The following is a 21,858-nucleotide window of genomic DNA, read 5'->3' on the forward strand; positions in this document are numbered from 1 at the left end:
GACGAGTTAGTACAATCTCATTAAAATAATTCCATCACTTGATTGTAACTCAACAGATGCGTATTTCGACCTCAACAGTAAGGCCGTCTTCAATTTTCTATATCAAACATCGCATGATGATTCAAAACATAAAATGGCTTACTAAGTTTTCTTCTTCATAGAACCGCCTTAATCTTAAATGATTGGTAATTAGAATGCCCAGTGCGTTAAAAAAACTTAATTTGCCTGGATTATATTGAACGTCGGTATCGGATCTATGTGGGTTAAATTATTTTACAGAAATGTATACAAAATCTAAAATACTCCTTACTTATGGGTCCTGTACACCTCCGGTGGTGCAAAGGGCCGACTTGAAAGATCTCCATCCTGAGCGTTGCCTGGCTATCGCTTTAACCTGTTGCCAGGTTAGATTTCGGTCGACTTCTTTTATTCCTTTATTGAGGCTTCGCCGCCATGAGCCTCTGGGTCTGCCTCTGCTGCGATGTCCCGCTGGGTTCCAGTCTAATGCTTGTTTACAGATTTCGTTTCCGCCCCTACGTAGAGTGTCGCCGAGCCAGCTCACTTCCGATCCCGAATTTCTGTTGCTATCGGCCTCTGGTGACAACGACGATGGAGCTCGTTGTTTAAGATCCAGTTGTAAGGCCACCAGGCCCGAATTATATACCGCAGGCATCTGTTAATGAACACCTGCAGCCGTTGAGTGTTCTCCACTGATACACACCATGTTTCGCTAGCGTATAACAGCACAGATTTCACGTTAGAGTTGAAAATTCGTATTTTGGTGCGTTCACTTATCTGCCTGTTTTTCCAGATATTTCTTAAACTCGCAAAGGCAGCCCTTGCTTTCTTTATCCGTGCGCCTATGTCGATCTTGGTACCCCGTCTGACGCCATTTGGCTACCAAGATATTGGAAGCTTTCAACATTCTCCACTGGTTGCCCGGCTACTGTGAAACTGGAAGGAGTCACCGTGTTTACATCCAACGATTTGGTTTTGTTGACGTTGATGACTAAACCTGCCGAAGAGGAGCGCTCGGCAAGATCGTTGAGCTTACTCTGCATATCAGAGCGCCGTTGCGCGAGGAGTGCAACATCATCCGCCAATTCGAAGTCATTTAGGTGCTCCATGGTTATAGGCTGCCATAACAGCCCGCGGTTTGGTTCACGGTCAATCGCATCTACCAGAATCTCGTCGATTACGATGAGGAACAGTAACGATGATAGAATACATCCTTGCCTCACACCAGCTACGACCCGGATAGGGTCGGACAAGACCCCATTGTGCAGCACTCTACACGAGAAGGCCTCGTACTGTGCCTCGATGAGGCCGATGATTTTCTCAGGAACTCCCTTGCGTCTCAGGGCGCCCCACATATTCTCGTGATTGAGACGGTCGAAAGCTTTTTCGTAGTCAATGAATACCAAGTAAAGGGACTCTTGGAATTCGTTGACCTGCTCCAGAATTATGCGGAGCGTGACAATATGGTCCACACAGGATCTTCCGGCACGGAATCCGGCTTGCTGCCGCCGGAGAGTCGCATCGATCTTCTCCTGAATCCGGGCTAGGATAATTTTGCACAGAACTTTGAGAACGGTACACAGCAACATAATGCCTCGCCAGTTATCGCATACAGTCAGGTCACCCTTTTTGGGCACCTTCACTAAGATACCTTGCATCCAGTCGACCGGGAAAGTTGCGGTGTCCCAGATATTACGAAATAAACGATGCACTAGTTGAGCGGATGTCATGGGGTCAGCTTTGAGCATCTCGGCTGATATGCGGTCGACCCCTGGGGCTTTATTCGATTTCATGCTTTGGATGGCTGTTTGAATCTCTAGCAGTGATGGAGCTTCGGTATTGACGCGTGTTATACGTCGGATCCTAGGCAGGTCATGCCGAGGTGGTGATGGCCTGGCTGGCACTTGAAAAAGTTGTTCGAAGTGCTCGAACCAGCGTTTCAGCTGGTCAGTTGGGTCGGTCAATAACTGATCATTCGCGTCTTTCACAGGCATCGTTGCATTCATCTTCGCCCCGCTTAAGCGTCGTGAGATATCGTAGAGGAGGCGAATGTCCCCGGTAGCGGCGGCTCTCTCTCCTTCGTCGGCCAGAGAGTCTGCTTACGCTCGCTTGTCCCGTCGACATGAGCGTTTTACTTCCTTCTCAAGAGCCGCGTATCGTTGACGGGCTAAGACTTTGGCTCCTCTGGTTTTCGATCGCTCTATCGCGGCTTTGGCTTCTCTTCGCTCCTCTATCTTTCTCCAGGTCTCATCAGTGATCCATTGTTTTCTCTGGGTGCGTAGTTCGCCCAGATTGTTCTCGCTGGTGGTGATGAAGGCATTCTTGATGGCGGTCCATTGGTCTTCCACGCTGCCACCTTCCGGAATATCTGCAGCACGCGTCTCCTGTTCTTCAACGAAGGACCGTTTCACCGTGGCATCTTCCATTCGGCGTGTGTTGAATCGTCGTCCAACTCTTTCCTCCTGCCGACGAATCCGCGCAATGCGCAGGCGTATTTCGCCGATGAGGAGGTGATGATCAGACGCGATATCGGCACTACGTTTATTCCGTACATCAAGAAGGCTCCGTTTCCATTTTCGGCTGATGCAGATGTGGTCGATTTGATTTTCTGTAAAGCCGTCACGGGAGACCCACGTGACCTTGTGAACCGGTCGATGAGTGAAGAGCGATCCCCCGATCACCATGTCGTTATTACCACAAAATTCTGCGAACAGCTCTCCGTTTTCGCTCATTTCTCCGCTCATTTCTCTCATTTCAAATACTCCCTAGCTTATTTATTCGGAAACTAACAGTGCACAGCCGAATATGAATAAAGAGGTCAGACAAAAAGGTTGAGATAGGCAAAATTCAAATCAGCATAACTTTGTGTAGAATAATCCGATTTTGATAAACCCGTGATCCTCATTGATATTATTATATTAATAGTCGAGAAGGTGATATTATTATCTTTAATAACGTATTTGGCATATTTTTCAATGATTTGTGATAGTTTTATTTTTTAAATTTGATTCTGGATTCATTCTGTTCCATGCGGGTTGTTATGCGTGCAATAAAATAAATTATCAACATATAGCAGTAGTTATAAAAATTACACAAAAACTCAAAACTTGTTGTTTTTTCGAACTTAATGTGGCATATATTTATTGAACGATTTTTGTTGGTTGTAGGATTGATTCGCTGTATTTTAACTTGCATATGATTTATTATGCCTGAATAAGATCTCTAACGATTAATCCAAAGTATTATCTTTTTTTTTATGGAATTGGGCTTAATTTTTTGGGTTAGATTCGAAAAAAAATTAGTTGTATTTAATCGATTTTTTCTTACCGTGATATTCCTTCAGTGGTTTCCTAATCTTGTCCATATCGATTAATACTGCTTTAGTTCTTTCTGCGATGATTGAGCCATTGAGCCAAGTAGTGCTGGAGTTAAGTCAAACAAGCTCTGCAGTTCATAAACCATCAAACATTATCATTGATTTTTACGTTTTCTCAGTATCCATCCATAGTTTTTTTTTACTAAGACCCATGTTTTGTCAGCAATAGTGCAACAAATGAGTGGAGGAAACAACATAGTTGGTAGTAATATAACGAAAAACATTTTACAATGATTGTTTAAATGTTGATCAATTCGATACAATTATGGCCACATAAAGCAATGTGTACTGTAATATCATGCAATGCTAACATCTTAAACTTTAAAGTTTAATTACTCAAAGCTCATATACAACTCAAAGCTAAATTAGGTTGTTATGGTGTAGATATACGATTTTAGGTATTCAATAAACCGCATAGCTGCAAGAAAAAAATAACGAGAGAAAAAGCATTCTCAATAAATCAGTATCTGCAGTTTGTCTTTTTTATTATCCCTCAAAATTCGCTGTGTGTTGGTGCCCAATTTTCATTTCTAATCATTTTTTTTTATAGATTTGTTTTCTAAAACCCTAAAAAAATGTTTTTAGATTTTTTTTCCGTGAGATTTCTTTATCAGATATTTTTTCAAACGTTTCTCTAGTTGTATGCAGAGGATTTTTTTTCCAGAAGTCCCTCTATGAACTACGTGTTTTATGGAAAAATTATGGGCATTTATTTTAAAATAGTAATTTCGTGTAGGCATATGTCTATACCCTAGGAATTCAAGGCTTTGTTCTTATATTCCGTATAGATTTTTTTTTAAATTTCATCACATTTATCAGAAAATACTTCCAAAACTTCTAAAAATCCTACACAATAATTTGCAGACTTCTCACGAAAGTGTTTCCCTAGAAACACCCACAAGAGGTTTTTGAAGAACTATCTAAAAGATTTTCATAGATATTATCAGGAGTTGCTCAATGTAGTCGTTCATAAGTTGCATCATAATGTAGCAGAACTCCTCCAAACAATCCGTATTTTTCTTAATCGTTTCAATGAACTCCGCCAAAGAATGGAATCTTTTAGAAATTCGGTCAGAGTTCAGCATGTTGGCACCTGAATCAAATTCCATCAGAATAGTTTCTTATAAAAAATTGCTTCAGATGATTTTTCAAAGGCTTAGCAACCTAAAATTTATTCAATTTTCCATGCTTTTCTTTCCTAGTTATTTTTTCGTCAAATAAATGATGCAGAATATGAAACAACCTAACGAAATTGAAAGCAACGGTAATTCTAAACCAACGTTTCGATAGACCGCCAAAAATAACTTTTAATAAAACGTATTACATTACAATCGCTAGCTACAACATACATTCAACGAAAGTAGAAATAGAGAAAACAACTTCTTGCGAATTTGAGAATGCAACACACTTCAATATTTAAGTAACATCGAGTGAAACTTCTTTTTTATCCAAGACTCGTGTCTATAATATGTTTTAATGGGAGACTAACTAAATTCATGCCTGAAAATTACCATCCAGATACCGTAACGGAAATTTTGATTAGAATCCACCTTCTACTTTTTGTTTCAACATGGTTCATTGTACACTCCTGTATACTTCTGATGTAGAATGGAAACTCTGGTTACATAACAATATCAAAACATTTTGTGGTTCACAGTTTATGGATTGTAAAAGATACTGAAACAAAATTTGGCATGTGTATCAAAATCACAGACATTTATTTGAAGATTATTTAAACTCTGAAGCCTGATTCCACTGACATAAAAAAAAGAAATTTAAATTTAGGAATATTACATTCTGCGCACAATAATGTGTACATTTTATGTCTTCACAAAAGTTAGACATAGGTAATTCAAAAATTCAAACAGCCGCCATAGGTGAGTAAATATCACTATATCAAGCAAGAATTATATATTTCAAGAATATTTCAGTTTACAAAATATGCGCAGAATTAGATGCGGTCACAGTGGATTCGCTGTTCCAGTCATGTTTTACGAGAGTTAGCAATCAGTAAGTTGATCAAGTGCAAATCCTAATACGGAACAGGAAATAAAGCATTGAGGAAAGCAAAATTCTTCATTGCCTTAGTTTCTAGTTGAATTTATGCTGATTCAAGTTTTCCGACATAACTGATTGCTAATATCAGCAAAACCAATTTAGTTGTGTAGGCATACCACTATGTTGTTTCACTTCTTATCATGTGTTTTCTTTTATTTTTGTTCTAGTAAAAAGTACATTTATAGATTTTCCACATAAGTTCTTTTTTTAAATATATGCTTTGCTTCTATTATTTCCTTTCAGTTTTTGTGTAATAGTTTATATTTTTATATCATACATATATAGTTAAACATTAATCACTAGGTTTCATCAATAATAGTTTTTTCGGCTTTTTGATTTTTTAATTTTTTTTGTTTCTTTTGTTTTTTTTTGTTTTCTCACAATATAAATTATTAATACATGTTAATGTCTACGTATAATCGCTGCGCTGAACGTTTCACTATGGCGCCACAATGGTTCTAAAATGTCTACATTGTGAAACAATAATGAAACAAATAACGCTGCTCGTAATATTTTCTATGTGTTACATTCAAATTTTTTGTAGTTTTCTTTTTTTTTGTTTTTTTTTGTATTTTTAAAATATTTTTACATATTCCAATATTACCATAATAAATCTTAATTTTGTTATAAAAATGAGAGCTGTTTTCACAATCGTTTACTTCTAACTAAGCAAAATAGTATAATCATAATAATTGATTAACGAATTGACACTGGATAATAAGGCCTAGTAATAAAAAAATAGTTGGGGCATTTTTTTGTGACGATTTGATCGTCTTTTCTTTTTGCTTCTTTAGGATGACATTTTGTTCTTTTACGTTGAGATATGCATAAAGAATTCGGGTTGTTTCGAGAGGACTTGAACAATAAACATTTGCAATGATGTTTTTCATAGATTTCTGCATATTTAGACATTACTACCAGCATAATATACTACCGTGACCTGCCCTAATTCCGCGCATCGCCTAATACCGTGGTTTTCATAAAAAGTCAGAACCTGGCTATCATGGACATCACATTATTTGGTGAAATGTTCACAAATAATATGTTTGAACATTTCACCAAATAATACGATGTCCATGATAGCCAGGTTCTGATTTTTGATGAAAACCACGGTATTAGGCGATGCGCGGAATTAGGGCAGGTCACGGTACCATAAGATGGAAGATGCGGAACTAAATATCAGATCATGAATGTTGTTCTAATTACAGTCAAACGTCCATGAGTCGATATTCTATGACTCGGTATAGACTGATGGAAGCTGGGATGATCCCTTCAAACAGTTTCCCAACGATTTTTTGTTCCACATCTTGATATTTTTATTAGTCGACGGTCCCTTCAATATAGACTCATGGAGGTTTGACTGTATAAAGAAACTGGCGATACAATTCAATATTTGTGTTAACTACTTTCTCGAATTGTATCTGAAGGCTTTGTATTGACTTTCTTTAGTTAAATCCAGGACCGGTTGTGTGAGGTTGTCATTTAGCAATCCACAATAGTATTTTTCAATATTTTTCGGTTGATAATGCAACCTTTGTCAAAAATCCAAACTCGAATAATTTTGTCATTTTATTAAAAAAATGATTTGAAAATGTTTCCATTGTTTTTTTTTAATCCTGTGAGAGCAGACAATAATTCCTTAGAACATACTACATGGTCATACTTTATGTAGACGTTTCCCTGCAAGCCATAGCATTACTTCTTTTTGGTTAAAAAAAAGATTATATACAACATGCGTAGAACGGCAGTGGCTTCTAAATATAAAGCTATCTTCAGCCGCAGTGGGTAAATGTGAACGTTTATGCTCAATGTAGGTAGGTAGGAAAACTGCATTTTAGGTATTCTGAGGATCAAAAAAGGTCAAGGAATTGCTTCAATTCCGCATCAATAAGAAAGACTGTGACACGTAAAACTACTGACCAAGATGGTGCTTTCTCTGCTGGCACGTTGGAGCCGTGTATCAGAGCGTGTATCATCCACTGGTGCTATAGAATATTACTGGCTTTTATATCCTTTGCCCGTATTTTCTATTCCCTCTTCTAAAATTGAGGAAATATCTCGCTTAATCATTTTTACGACGCTATATGTCCATTGGCGTAAATTAGGGGGCCCGGGGTGGAATTGCATACGCTTTTATCCTATCATAACGAAATGTATGAAAAATATATATTAGATTTTCTTCACTTGCGATGAAATGTTGCATTAGAGATAAAATGAATTTGTGACCGCCAGATGGACAATAGTTGAAATATGAGATTTGCTGAAATTAGTGCATTTTATATTTAAATATTTCACATTAAAACTTGTGGTTCAGAATCTCAAACTTTGAAGTGTTTAGAGTAAAGTTTTATCAAATTACTGTCACATACTAATCACAAATTTTTGGCAGTAGATCATAAGAACCCGGATTTTTATGTAAAAACATCATAAGATGTTTCAGTTTTTATTCTGCTATCGCACACGGCGGACGCGTTCTGGTTTGTTGTCTCTCGCTAACGTGAAAACAATGAACAATACGCAGGAATCAACAATAGTAGTGGATTTCGGTGTCCTCCCAATTCGTCCATATGCCGGAAAAGTGAAGCGTTTTCTGGATGATCAGCTAAAGATCGAATATGCGGATGTCAAAAGCATCCAATTGCATAACACCCGCAATTGTGTTCTTATAGGGTTGATAGACAAAGAAGTCGCTTTGCGCTATCAATCAGAACACAATTGCAAGCGATCAATTGTGTGTGAAGGAAAGTCATACAAGATACCAATTTATATGGATAGGGATGCGGTAATCGTTAGAGTTCACGACTTACCCGGTTCGATAAGCCATGCTACTTTACGCGAGCATATGCTTATGGAGAAGTTATTTCTATTCGGAACGAGTCATGGAAGCATAACTTTCCGGGGATTCCGAACGGTGTACTAGTTCTGCGTATGAACTTACTCCAACACATTCCGTCTTTCATATCAACTGGCGAGTACACCTGTATGGTACCTTACTGTAACCAGCCGAAAATATGTCGCCGGTGTGATAAACCAGCGCATCCAAACAAAACCTGTGAACAGTCAAATAGAAATATTGCGGCAATTTCATCAACAATTTCCTCACAAGACGAGGTGTTCGACCAGGCCGAATTCCCAACGTTAAACACAAATTAAAAACCATCAACGCCTCCTAAATCAGCAGCAGAAGAACGACCGCAAAACGATGACGAGTGGATTGACATCGAAGACAATAGTGCTGTCCAATGAGAGCTTGAAGTAGCTCGAAGTTTCTCTCTGTCCTGCTCATGCCCATTTGTTGACAAAAAAGAACGAGCAGGACGGGAACAACTTCGAGCTACTTCGAGCTGCTCATTGGACAGCATTAATGTATCTAATTCATCGTCCGAATATAATGAAGTAACGAAAAAACACCGTCAGTCAGTCAAAGCGAAGTAGAGAGATGGATGCAAAAAAAGCTTGTACGGATCAGTGTTTCCTCAACGCGAATCAGATGGAAATTTTTGAGAAGGTTAAAAAAAATTTGGGAAATAAAAATGGGAAGGGTTGTAATACTAAGTAGTATTAGATGAACATCGGCTCTGTTAAGCTGGATGCGGCGAGTGAGCTTTAAACTTTCCCACTGAGCTTATATTTTATGAAGTCTCCAATTAGGCCGGTCTTCCAGTAATGAAGTGGCTAGGAAATAAAAAAAAAATAAGCCATAAATTGCTGAAATCTAGAGTGCTTTGAAAATAGGTCGTATGTGCAAAAGAGAGTCTCTCTTTGGATCTATTCTCTTTCGATTATTACGAAACTATACAACAGTTTACTTCGAATTTCTTGGCATGTATACAAAGACAATAGCTTTGTCTATCATGCTGAAGTGGAAATGTAGCAAAACATGCCAAACTAGCCGATATATTAGCGAAAGAGAGCGTGATCAAAGAGAATCTCTCTTTTGCACATACGACCTATTCTCAAAGCAATCTAGAAATAAAAAACTTATCAGTTTTCTTAAAGCATTTTATATGAAAGCTCAAACTTTCATTATTTTTCAAATAATTAAATTTAGCCACGAATATTTGAGAAGACAGAAGAAGAAGCAGATAAAATTTGTTCCGGCCTGTTTAAATATATAAAAACTAAGAATTGCTTACCACATCTTTTTAGATGTTCACTACCCCAATCGACCGAGGACGAGTTTTTGGTGTTGAGCGAATTCTTCCATGCATGTCTTAACAATTTATGCAACTGTTTTATTGGTTTTCAAATGTTGGGCACCCACAGTCTCCGTCCCTGGCTGGATATACCAATTTATGTTCAACAGTCTCAAAAGTTTGTATTTTACCGGAGATATTTGCGAACATCGCTCCAGATGATTCAAAATTTCATACATTTGACAGTGTTTAATCCAATAGAAAGCTGGGCATAATCAATTGACTACTGATGTAAGCTATTCAGTCATCAAAAAATCAAGTTCTGCGCTGCGTATTATATAGCTTTCGCTTCCTGGATAAAAAATGGGACTTATTGTACCACAGATGAAAAGATCTCTTGAAGTTTAAAAAATCGATCAAGGTTTGCTGCTCTGTGATCTCTGTATTTCAAACAATGGAAGCTAAGGACACGGTGTAATCACCGACGAACCGACGTGTCACCTGCGCTCTCTGATTGTTTGATCACACTTTTTAACGGTCATTCGCTTTTGCGGGCGAACACTCCTGTCAAATGAGCTAAGACACAACTCCGCTGCACCTCGGGGGCAGCAGGGACAGCAGGGACAGCATGGACCATGTCCAAGGGCTTGACGACCCCTCCCCAGCTGTCTGCGAGTCAGGGAGAACTGCCTAGGGCGTGGTGGGATTTAGCAGTGGGCTCTGCTAAAATCCATCCCAAAAAACCACAAGTGCCCGTAATCAGACTCTATCAAAGCGACTGTGTGCCGCTTCAAAAGCACAAGCCCAGGGAGTGCCAATTGGCATGGGGAGTGTCCCTACTTCGGTAGGGTAGCGCGTGAGCTGCTTCGGCAGGGAGTGAGTGATCTGTTTGTGCTGAGGCAGGAGTGTCATAGCGCGTCACCGCTATTGTCAGCTCGAAGCGCAGCAGAAGTCTGAGTATGGACTGCACATGCTAAGGTAGGAGTGTCGTAGCGTTGTATCGTTGATTTGTCCCTACATACCGCTATCGACATCTCGAGGCATGGCAGTGGAGTGTTAGAGTGAGTTGGGGAGTGTCCCTACTTCGGTAGGGTAGCGCGTGAGATGCTTCGGCAGGGAGTGAGTGATCTGGTTGTGCTGAGGCAGGAGTGTCATAGCGTGTCGCCGCTATTGTCACCTCGAAGCGCAGCAGAAGTCTGTGTATGGACTGCACATGCTGAGGTAGGAGTCGAGGTATCCATCGACACCTCGAGGCATTGCAGTGGAGTGTTAGAGTGAGCACCCGAAAAAGGGTCACATGGAGCGAATGGTCTTCGGAGAAGCTGCTTCGGCGGCAGGGTAGCAGTGGGTTGTACCCACACACCTACAGTGGTGCACATGTGGTGCATGGGGAGTGTCCCTGGCAGGTAGCGTGTGGCCTGCTTCGGCAGTGGTGTGATTGATCTGCTCGTGCTGAGGCAGGAGTGTCGTAGCGTAATATCTGTAGGCCCAGGCAGTTACCGCTATTGACACCTCGAGGCATGGCAGCGGAGCGCCCGGGAGAGCATCCAAGTAAGACTCAAATGGAGTGAATGGTGTGCGAGCACCCAAGTCAGTCTCGCATGGAACGAGTGCCTGTGTGAGCGATAATGAGCGAGTACGCTTAGTACCGCCATCCCCCCAGAAGTAGTACTGCGAGGTAGTTCCTGGGGGAAACGATGGTGGAGCACAAGGGAGTTTAGTCGGTATTACCGGTATGGTCGAGTCCGACACTCCAGTACACTTCCGTGGGGTAGTTTGGCAACTACAATGCACGTGTACTGGGTTAGTGTGTAAATGCATTCTCCCTTGTAAAAAAAAAACACCTCCGCTGCAATGTTAATACACGTAGGTTGGTGCCTGAGCTATGAAAACTTCGCGAGCCATTATGGAGGTAGCGGTAGTGTTCGATGATTTTTCGTCATGGTGTCGTGGGCAGCAAATTTGAATTATTTTCCGTTAAGTTAAAACGTCGGTTCGTCGGTGGTGTAATGCCATATAATAATTATATGACTCTCGTGTTGAACGGGATGTTTATCCCATAATAATTACGGACAATTTCAATGTAAACCTTATTATTGATCGGTAAATTTGAACAGTATCTAGTATCTATCTATATAAAAATAAATCTCAGCTCAGCTCGAAAACGTCTGGATGGATTATCTTCATTCCTTCAGCAGATTTATGTTCTTTATCGTTTATATTTCCTTGTTCCTTTTATATTTTCTCATGCGAAAATCACGAGTTAGGTTGAGTAATCGTAAAAAAAAAAACTGAAATTAAGCTCAGACCGCATCGTGCTTTCGTGCTGTGCGGTTCTTTCTCTCTTTGCGGAAGGAAGGTTTTAATACTACCCGAAGCTATTTTAATTTCAACAGTGCTTCTCAGCGCAATTTGTACCCACTGATCCCGTTACGATCTTTGCAAGGACCCGTGCCTTCGTTTTACGTTGGACCCGTTTGCGGAAGTAAAATTCCGACAAGCGGTGGTAATCCTGCAGGGACACCGTTCTGGGAAAAAACCTCTTAGAAGGTCACGTCTCCACGCTCAGCAATGAGTATTAATAAAAACAAGAGGAAGGGGGAGTCTTTGAATTCTCCACTTCCTTCAAAGAAACAAGGTTTCAAGACCGTCCTGCCAAAGCGCGGAAAAAATAGAAGGAAGCTGGAGAATTCAGATATTCCTTCAAACTCTAATGTCGGAAATAATTTTTCTCCTATCGAACTGAGCAATCAGTTCGATTTGATTAATGATGATATTGAGCAAATCGAATCTAGCCCAGGTGATTCGATTCATGCGAAAAAGCAAAGGATTCCGCCGATTGTGGTATCTGTTGCCGAGTTTTCTGGCTTTAAGAATGAGATCTTGAGTAACCTTCAGGGGATCAAGGTTTCATTTCAGATTGCTAGGAAGGGTGACTGCCGCGTTTTGCCGGGATCCTTTGACGATCGCAAACGTCTTCTTCAGTATTTAACTGAGAAGCGCCATAAATTCTTCACATACGAAGACAAAACCGAGCGATTGTTCAAAGTCGTCTTGAAAGGTCTTCCCAGAGATGGAAGACACTGGATGAGATTAAAAATGAAATTTCTCAATTACTTGGATTTTCACCAGTCCAAGTAATTAAGATGAAAAAGAAATCCCACCCTGGTACTTCCCAGAGGGGCATTTCTCAAGAATTTTATTTAGTTCATTTTAACAAAAGTGAACTAAATAATATGAAAAGTTTGGAAAAGGCCTGTATTATGTCTCATGTCCGTGATACATGGGAACATTTCCGCAGGCCTGGGGAAATTACAAAACCCACCCAGTGCCGTAAGTGCCAAAAGTGGGGTCATGGAACCAAACATTGTCACATGGATGCTAAATGCATGATTTGTGGTGGAGCTTCTCACGCCAAGGACGCATGTCCTGTGAGAGAAGATTCAATAAATTTAAATGTGCAAATTGTGGGGGCAATCATAAATCCAATTTCTGGGAATGCCCTTCACGCAAAAAGTTTTGAATTCCCGTGCAAAATTGATGACGGGAAATTCCAATCGGATCCCAGATTCGACGGGTAGAAATTTTTCAAACGCTCAAATTTCGAAACCGGTTACCGGTCGAGCAATTCATACCCACCACAATTCACAAACAAATTTTGCCGTTCGTCAACGGGTAGCAAGCACTTCAGTAAATTCCAATTTTTCCAATGTACCTACGTATGCAAACATCGCTGCTGGTAGACAAAATTTCTCTTCTCAAAATGAGGTTTATACCCATGTCCCAACGGAAAATAATGGTCATGTTGCCGATTCAGGTACATGACTGCTTCCGATTTTGATTTTTTAACTGAACAATTGCATCACATGATTGATGCAATGTTCAAAGCAAATACCATTCCTGAAGCTGTTCAGGTTGGTATAAAGTACACACAAAAATTGTTATCGGACTCCGTTTCAATGGATCCAAATAATTGTGTGAAAATTCTAAATTGGAATGCCCGCTCTCTAAAGGGTAAGGAAGATGAATTATTCAACTTCCTCTCAGTTCATAATGTGCATATTGCCATTATAACTGAAACGTATTTAAAACCAGGACTCTCCATTAAAAGAAATCCAAACTATTTTATCTACAGAAATGATCGTCTTGACAGCGCCTGTGGTGGGGTCGCCATTGTCATTAATAGACGTATCAAACATAAATTATTTTCTTCGTTTGAAACCAAAGTTTTTGAAACCTTGGGAGTTTCTGTTGAAACAAATTTTGGACAATTTTCCTTCATTGCAACCTACTTGCCTTTTCAATGCAATGGGCAGCAAAAGAAATTGTTGAAAGCTGATCTTCAAATTCTGACTCGCAACAAATCAAAATTCTTCGTAATTGGTGACTTCAATGCCAAACACCGTTCATGGAATAATGCTCAAAGCAATTCCAATGGTAAAATTTTATTTGAAGATTGTTCTGCGGGATATTATACTATTCAATATCCCAATGGACCAACTTGTTTTTCTTCCAGTCGAAATCCTTCTACAATTGATTTAGTTTTAACGGATTCAAGTCAGCTGTGTGGCCAATTGGTAACTCATGCTGACTTTGACTCTGATCATCTTCCTGTGACATTTGAAATCTTACAAGAAGCCATTTATAATCCAATCAGCTCTACTTTTAATTATCATAGAGCTGATTGGGATTCTCTCAAAACGTATATCGATAGGAATTTTGATGTTGATATTCCTCTCGATACCAAAAGTGATATTGATAATGCTCTCGTATCTTTGACAAATTTAATTGTCGAAGCCAGAGGCATTGCAATTCCTTAATGTGAAATTAAATTCAACTCCATTATTATTGACGACGATCTTCAGCTACTGATCCGTCTTAAAAATTTGAGAAGAAGGCAATACCAAAGAACTCGCGATCCCGCGTTGAAAGTTATTTGGCGAGATTTGCAAAATGAAATTAAAAAACGTTTCGCTATTCTGAGAAATACCAACTTTGAGAATAATGTCTCAAAGTTGGATCCCAGTTCGAAACCCTTTTGGAAATTAACAACAAATCTTAAAAAGCTCAAAAGCCAACTCCAGCGCATAAAAAGGAAATAAAATGTTATTACCAAATGGCGAAAAGGCTCAAAAACTTTCTCAGCAGTTCGAGAGTGCCCATAATTTTAGTCTAGGTCTCACTAGTCCAATTGAGGATCAGGTTACACGGAGCTTCGAAGACATTCTCAATCAAGAGAATATTTTCGTTGGGAACTAATTTGGATGAAGTGAGATCTATTACTAGAATATTTAAAAATATGAAAGCCCCGGGTGATGATGGTATTTTCTACATACTTATCAAAAACTTCCTGAGAGCTCTTTATCCTTTTTGGTTAATTTATTTAAAAAGTTTTCAATTGGCATACTTCTCAGATAATTGGAAAAACGCCAAAGTTGTTCCTATTTTGAAGCCGGAAAAATCCAGCTGAGGCTTCTAGTTATCGCTCAATCAGTTTGCTTTCTTCAATGAGCAGACTGTTTGACATGATTATTTTAAATAGAATGATGGTTCATATTAATGACAATTCTATTTTTGCTGATGAGCAATTTGGTTTTCGCCATGGGCATTCAACCACCCATCAGTTATTAAGAGTTACGAACTTAATTCGGCTCAACAAATCTGAAGGATATTCGACTGGAGTTGCTCTTCTTGATATAGAGAAAGCATTTGACAGTGTTTGGCATGAAGGTTTGATTGTAAAATTGATGAATTTTAATTTTCCTCTGTACATCATTAAACTGATCCAAAATTATTTATCAGATCGCTCACTGCAGGTAAACTATCAGAATACTAAATCTGATAGATTACCTGTAAGGGCTGGTGTCCCGCAAGGCAGCATACTGGGGCCCATATTGTATAACATTTTTACTTCTGACTTACCTGATTTACCACCAGGGTGTCAAAAATCTTTGTTTGCAGATGACACGGGCCTTTCAGCCAAAGGGCGAAGCCTTCGTGTCATTTGTAGTAGATTGCAAAAAAGTTTGGATATTTTCTCCACTTACTTGCAAAATGGAAAATTTCCCCGAATGCTTCCAAAACTCAGCTTATAATTTTCCCACATAAGCCGAGAGCTTCTTATTTGAAACCTTCTAGCAGACATATTGTCACTATGAATGGGGTTCCAATTAATTGGTCTAGCGAAGCTAAATATTTAGGACTTCTGCTAGATCAAAAATTAACTTTTAAAAATCACATTGAAGGCCTTCAAGCCAAATGTAACAAATATATTAAGTGCCTATATTCACTTATAAACAGAAAATCAAAACTTTGTCTTAAGAACAAACTTTTGATTTACAAACAAATTTTTAGACCTGCCATGTTGTATGCTGTGCCAATATCAACAAAAAAGTCACAGTAAGCCTTGATAAGATGAATTATGAATCAATCGTGGAATCAACCGATTCATATAATTCAATTTGTTTTCAATCACTGTTTAGAACAGACGTACTTATTTAGCTCTGCTGTTAGATTATGGGGGTAGAAGTGCTGAAAATCCTCGATTTGGGTTCTTAAGTATGCAGTCGATTGAAAGACTGATTGGCCAAACATCGCATTGACTGACGTTGGATTCAAGCTTCCCTCATCTTTGGGTCGGATCATGACGAATACCGGCCAATTATCATGGCGCTTGAAAGCATCTGGCTTATTTATTTATTTATTTAAGGTCTACATCAACAGACTACTTATGTCCTAATGATGGTAAAAAAATATAAGTTAGAATATCGCAAGAAAACTTTTGAAAAATGGACACAAACACTAAAACAGCTATCTATTGCGATGTGAAAAATTCTTTGAATCTTCGACGCAGCGTCTGACGAGGCAGGTTGAAGTCGAATATTGTAGAATCCCTGTCGAATATACGCTGTAATCCTTCAATACTACCGTTAATACTGTAGTTAGTCCGACGAAATGGCATTCTTAACATAGCGTTATTTCGAAGTGCTCTCGGCTGTACATTAATAATAATCTGTTCCAAAATGTCACTACAATCTATTCGGCCTTGCAAAACGTCTGCAACAAGTACAGCCCGAGCGGTGTTACGGCGTTCTCTTAGCGGCTCCAGATCGATAAGCCGACAGCGGCTTTCATAACTTGGCAGGGGTAATGGATCTTTCCACGGTAGTCTACGCAGTGTAAATCGTAGGAAGCGTCGTTGTACGGACTCAATTCGTTCGGCACCGTTCATATAATTTGGACTCCAAACGGCGGAGCATTACTCCAATATTTATCGACCGCACCAGTGAGCAATACAAAGACTTCAGACAGTAAATGTCAGAAAATTATTTAGCCTTCCGGAGGATAATGCCCAGGGTTTTGGAAGCCTTACCTGCAACGTACGAAATATGCATCTTGTACGTCAGCTGGGAATTGAAAATTGCGCCCAAGTTTTTGACATGAGTCAGACGTTCTATGCTGGTATTCAAAAGCTTGTAGGTAGTCGAATCTAACGATATTTTTAATCCGAGAAAAAGTGATCACCGAGCATTTGGCCAGATTGACTATCATACAGTTGATGTTGCACCAATTGGTAAAGGATTCTAACTGACGTTGGAGGAAATAGCAATCTTCGATGGATTGTATTTGCATGAAAATATTCAGGTTATCAGCATACGGTAGTACTTCGAGTACAAAATTCACATCATTGAAATATAGGAAGACTAACGGGACCCAAATGACTTTCTTGGGATATTCCCGATTTGCAGTCGCCAGTGGCGTAGCCAGAAAATTGTTCTGGGGGGGGGGTTTTCTGAACATTTATTTTTTCGAAAAAAAACTTTCTTCCAAAAATTTTGTCTTTGAGGGGGGGGGGTGTTTTATACCCAAAACCACCCCCGTGGCTACGCCACTGGCAGTCGCCGATAGCAACCGTTAGTTGGCGACCGGAGAGATATGATCGGAACCATTCCAATGGAGTGCCATTCACTCCCAACTTGTCTAATTTGGCGAAAGTGATACAGTGGTTTAACTTATCAAAAGCAGCTGACAGATCTGTGTAGATGACATCTGTTTGAGCTTTTTTTGTCACGCTGTTCGTGATGATAGATGTAAGGCACAACATTTGGTGGAGCGTCACTGCGGTAGTTACCTAGAGGCCATACCGCGAACAGTTTCAGAACCACCTTGGTCGCAGGTGTTGAAGCAAAGTGAACGTAGGCACGCTCTGCCAGGCAAGCATAAAGAATTTCCTTGATCGATTTGGCCATCCTGGTAATAAAATTACACAGGATATCTCTTATGATTCAAGCTTCCAATACTTGTCCAGTGGTGACCGTCTAGCGTGAAGGACAAATATGGAGAGGACCCATCAACGCATCATGAAGAGCTGCGACGGAATGATAGAGACTGCTAGAAACAAGCGATGCAGGAGGAGTTTGATGCGCTGATCGATAACAATACGTGGAGGTTAAGGGAGATATAGTCCGAATTCCGTCCGAAGAGAGAATATGTCCCAAAAATTCTAACTGTAGTGCTTTGAAGATGCATTTCTCTTGGTTAAGAAGTATATTACGGTCTTCTAGTGTTGAAAGAACTTTGTTTGAAGCCTGATGGAACGCGTATTTAATATCCAGACGACTGAAAACTTAGTCCTTAGCCCTTAGCCCTGGAAGAAAATTCTCGAAGGTTGGCATCATATGAAGTTCTCTTATGATGGCCTGATAAGAGTGTCGCATATCGACACACAAAACGCAGATCTTCATTATCTTCGGCAGTGATTACCAATGGAAAAACTCATACTGCTGTTCATGAAACAGGTTAGATGATATCAGAAATCAGAACTGGTTCCAATTACACTTCAATTCGGGTAAGGAGTGCAATTGGCGGACGTCTAACTTGTTGATCTTGGGATAAGGTTGATCGATGTGTCCACAGCAATAAATCCAATTTTCAACACACCCAAGAGCTTCGCAGTATCAATCCCATATAATGGTTAAAACCCCCTTCGACGACATAAAAAATGCTTCCGAACTCCTCCATCGCCAACAGCGATCACTGATTCAAAATATCAGACACGTCCAACGGCTTCGCATCTTGACCAGGCTTGTAAAATGTCATATGCATGTCATTTGACTAATTTGTTCATAACTTTCTTCAGAAGTCAAATTTATTCCATAATTTTAGATGTACTCATAACGCTTGAGTAGGGCTATATTTTTGTCCAAGGGTACATTGCTCTAAATATAACATATGAGACTGGATAGTGAAAACTCTCCAAAATGTCACGTGTCATTTGACATAATGTCATTTGAATGACATTTTGCCTCCCACGCCTCAGATTACATATTTACAGCAATGTCCTGTTAGACAAAGTTGTAGGCACATTTAAGCGCTATAAGTTCGTCATACCTCAGGAATGATGGCTACCTTCAGAAAAAAGTTCTGGGAAAATTATACAAACGAATGCAAATGACATTTTACCGTCTTGTTAAGATTCTTGACCATAACCTCGCAAGACGGTATTCGGGACCTTGCTTGGTTGTCAGCATTGGACACCTATTCTTGCAGCTACCAGAATTAATCCGCATTTGAATTAGGACGTTTCCTACTTCGGCCCAAAGTATTTCGTCGTCATCGCCTATGTTGCGATTTGTGACTTTTCCCGATACTGTAGATTTTAGGAGATAACCTTCCTCACGTGGTCCACTTTTGCCTTTGGCGAAAATTCTTTATTCTCAACTATAAATGAGAATAAAGAATTTTCGCCATATTTGCGTTTTGTCATAGATCGACAAACGCGCGCAAAGTCACCGAACTTTCTTGCATTTCTCACACTGACAATTATTTCCATAATGAGTCGTTTGTCCACATCTGTAGCGAGAACCGCTTCCGCATTTGCTACTATCCAAACAATTACCGTTGCCTTTCAAATCAAAAGAATTTACATTTCCTGCAATTACTTGGACCTGGTGCTTTATGAAATCGAATTAGTAAACCATGCGTGTTACTTGTGGTAGTTTTTGTGCTTCTATGTGTAGTAGTTTTCCCCCAACTCGGTAGAAGCATAATATATTATTTATTCAATGATTCTGAAATCTCGGCTATTTGCTGCACATCCGTTAACAAAGCCAGCAGAGAATCGTGCCGCTTCGGGCAAACATGATTGTTTAATTTGTCGATTGCTGTTTTGTAGGAATCAATCTCTATAAGCTATTATTCTTGAAAATCTGCTACCTCTATCGAATAGAACAGGTCTTGAAGCTCCAGACCACCCTTTGTCAGTAGAATGTTTCTCAATTTTGTAGTGTTTTTCTCCTCACTGACAGCAACGATCACTTCGAAGTTTCTGTTCCAACGCAACGTACGCAACAGTTTCAAGAAGATCGTTAAATTTGAAAAAACAGATGCTCCATTTTTTTCATTCTTAGTAGAAAAGAAACTGACTTTGACGACAGCTGAAACACATGTTGACGTACCCACATGGGCACGGGGGAAGCACATATGGCATAAAGAACATTTATAGTAACGACCATTTGTCATAATTTATTGGATACCTCGAGGCCATTTGACATAACGACCATTTGGCATAATCGTTGAAAAGATGTATCAAATACAATGGGCCGTTTGGCATAATGACCATTTGGCACAATGCCCAAAACAAAACAAAAGTTAATCGCATGAATATATGATTTCCATTTTTAGAAGTATGCATTTGCCCGGAATAAGGCAAAAGAGTAAATGACTCCTTCTTTAAAAGTATGCATTTGACGGGAAAAAGGCAAACGAGTAGATGGCCCCGTCTTCAAAAGTACGCCTTTTTCCGGAAGAAGGCAAAAGACTAGATTTCTTATTCTTCAAAAGAACGCATTCATCCGGAAAAGTCGAAGCGCATACGATCGGAATAAGACGAATGAGCAGATGATTCCATCTTTTAAAGCACACGATTGCTCCTTATATCGAGAAAGCATGCATGCATTTGCCTGGAAGAATTCTAATGAGTAGATCATTCCTCCATTCAAAGCACGCATTTGAAAAAAAATCTTAAAAAAATCACATTTTTCAGGAATAAGGCAAATTAGTACATTATTTCTTCATTTAAATCCATTTAAATTAAAATTTACCCGGAATTAGGCGAAAAAGTAAATCACTCCTTAAAACACGCATATGCCCAGAATAAGGCAATAATACAGATGACTCTTGTAAAGCGAGCTTCTGCCTAGAGTTTTTATAATTCTTTTGATTTTTATGCCAAATGGCCCTAAAATCATTATGACTATTTTTTTTATTATGCCAAATGGCCCCTGGTTATTCAACTCGTTATTCCAAATGGAATTGTACCAAACACCTAGTTTTACCTTACTAGTTGTCCGGAATGTTATCTCGCAGTAGATAAGCTTTTTTTCCTGCTCAATGCAGCAGCTGCACGCCTTCTTACTGCTTCTGCGCAGCGGCTACACGCCTAAGTTGCTTGAAAAGCGCCTCTATACGTATACGTCTGTCTCTGTTCTACAGCAGCGTAGGAATCTGTTTTTGCTTATTAACAGCGGCTTTTGAGACCACTTTTATTGGCTTTTTCTCTCTCATAAAGTTATGCCCTACTTCTACAAACTAAAAGAGCTGCTTATCACAATAGAGAATACATAATCCGTGAATTTCGTAGCTTCGAAAACTGCAGCATTATTGTGAAATTTTTATATCGAAGACAAATACAAATATAAAAGAAATTCTTATATGCATATCTCTTGTTTGTTAGCTGAACGATCAAACGTTCGGAGCAGGAATATTGCGAAGCCCTTGGCATTCAATGTTTGCTCAAAGGCAAATCTGAGGTTAAGCAACGGACATAATCAAATCGGGTTGGGTTCAAATATATAAGTAGACTCAAACTAGTAGATTTTTGTAGAAATCAAACGAAACACTCCACGAAACAAACTAAAATATGACTAAATATCGGAACGGATGCATTATCAGAATTGTTTTTTTGTTATAATTTTATTAGATTTTACCAATATTTAATGTGTTATATAAGTGTATATATAAGTAGACGAAACTTTTTGGATTTTTGTATTATTTTTTAATTTTTTTGTAACATTTGTGTTTTTCTTTTTATTTTATTTTAAGAACTTGCAATTCTCGTTTTCTAAACCAAAGAATTGTCCTCTAATCGTGTTTCAACGATCATTACATCACTTCAAACACATCACGCTGACAGAATTCGAAACTTAGAGGAAATCATCACAAACAAGATTCCAAGTAAAATTTGCCATTCTCGGCCTATGTGCGCCTAAT

General features: G+C 39.3%; 1 long non-coding RNA gene across 1 annotated transcript; it reads right to left on the bottom strand.

Moving 5' to 3' along the window:
- Positions 1-2,986: 2,986 nt before the first annotated feature.
- LOC134220312 (uncharacterized) lies at positions 2,987-11,596 on the bottom strand. The gene is made up of 2 exons (XR_009981856.1): positions 11,433-11,596; positions 2,987-10,175 (listed from the first exon to the last, which is right to left on the bottom strand). It is a non-coding gene; the product is annotated as an uncharacterized LOC134220312 (long non-coding RNA).
- Between the last annotated feature and the right edge of the window lie 10,262 nt (positions 11,597-21,858).

This window comes from Armigeres subalbatus, chromosome 3, assembly GCF_024139115.2.
Source record: "Armigeres subalbatus isolate Guangzhou_Male chromosome 3, GZ_Asu_2, whole genome shotgun sequence".
NCBI classification, from domain to species: domain Eukaryota; kingdom Metazoa; phylum Arthropoda; class Insecta; order Diptera; family Culicidae; genus Armigeres; species Armigeres subalbatus.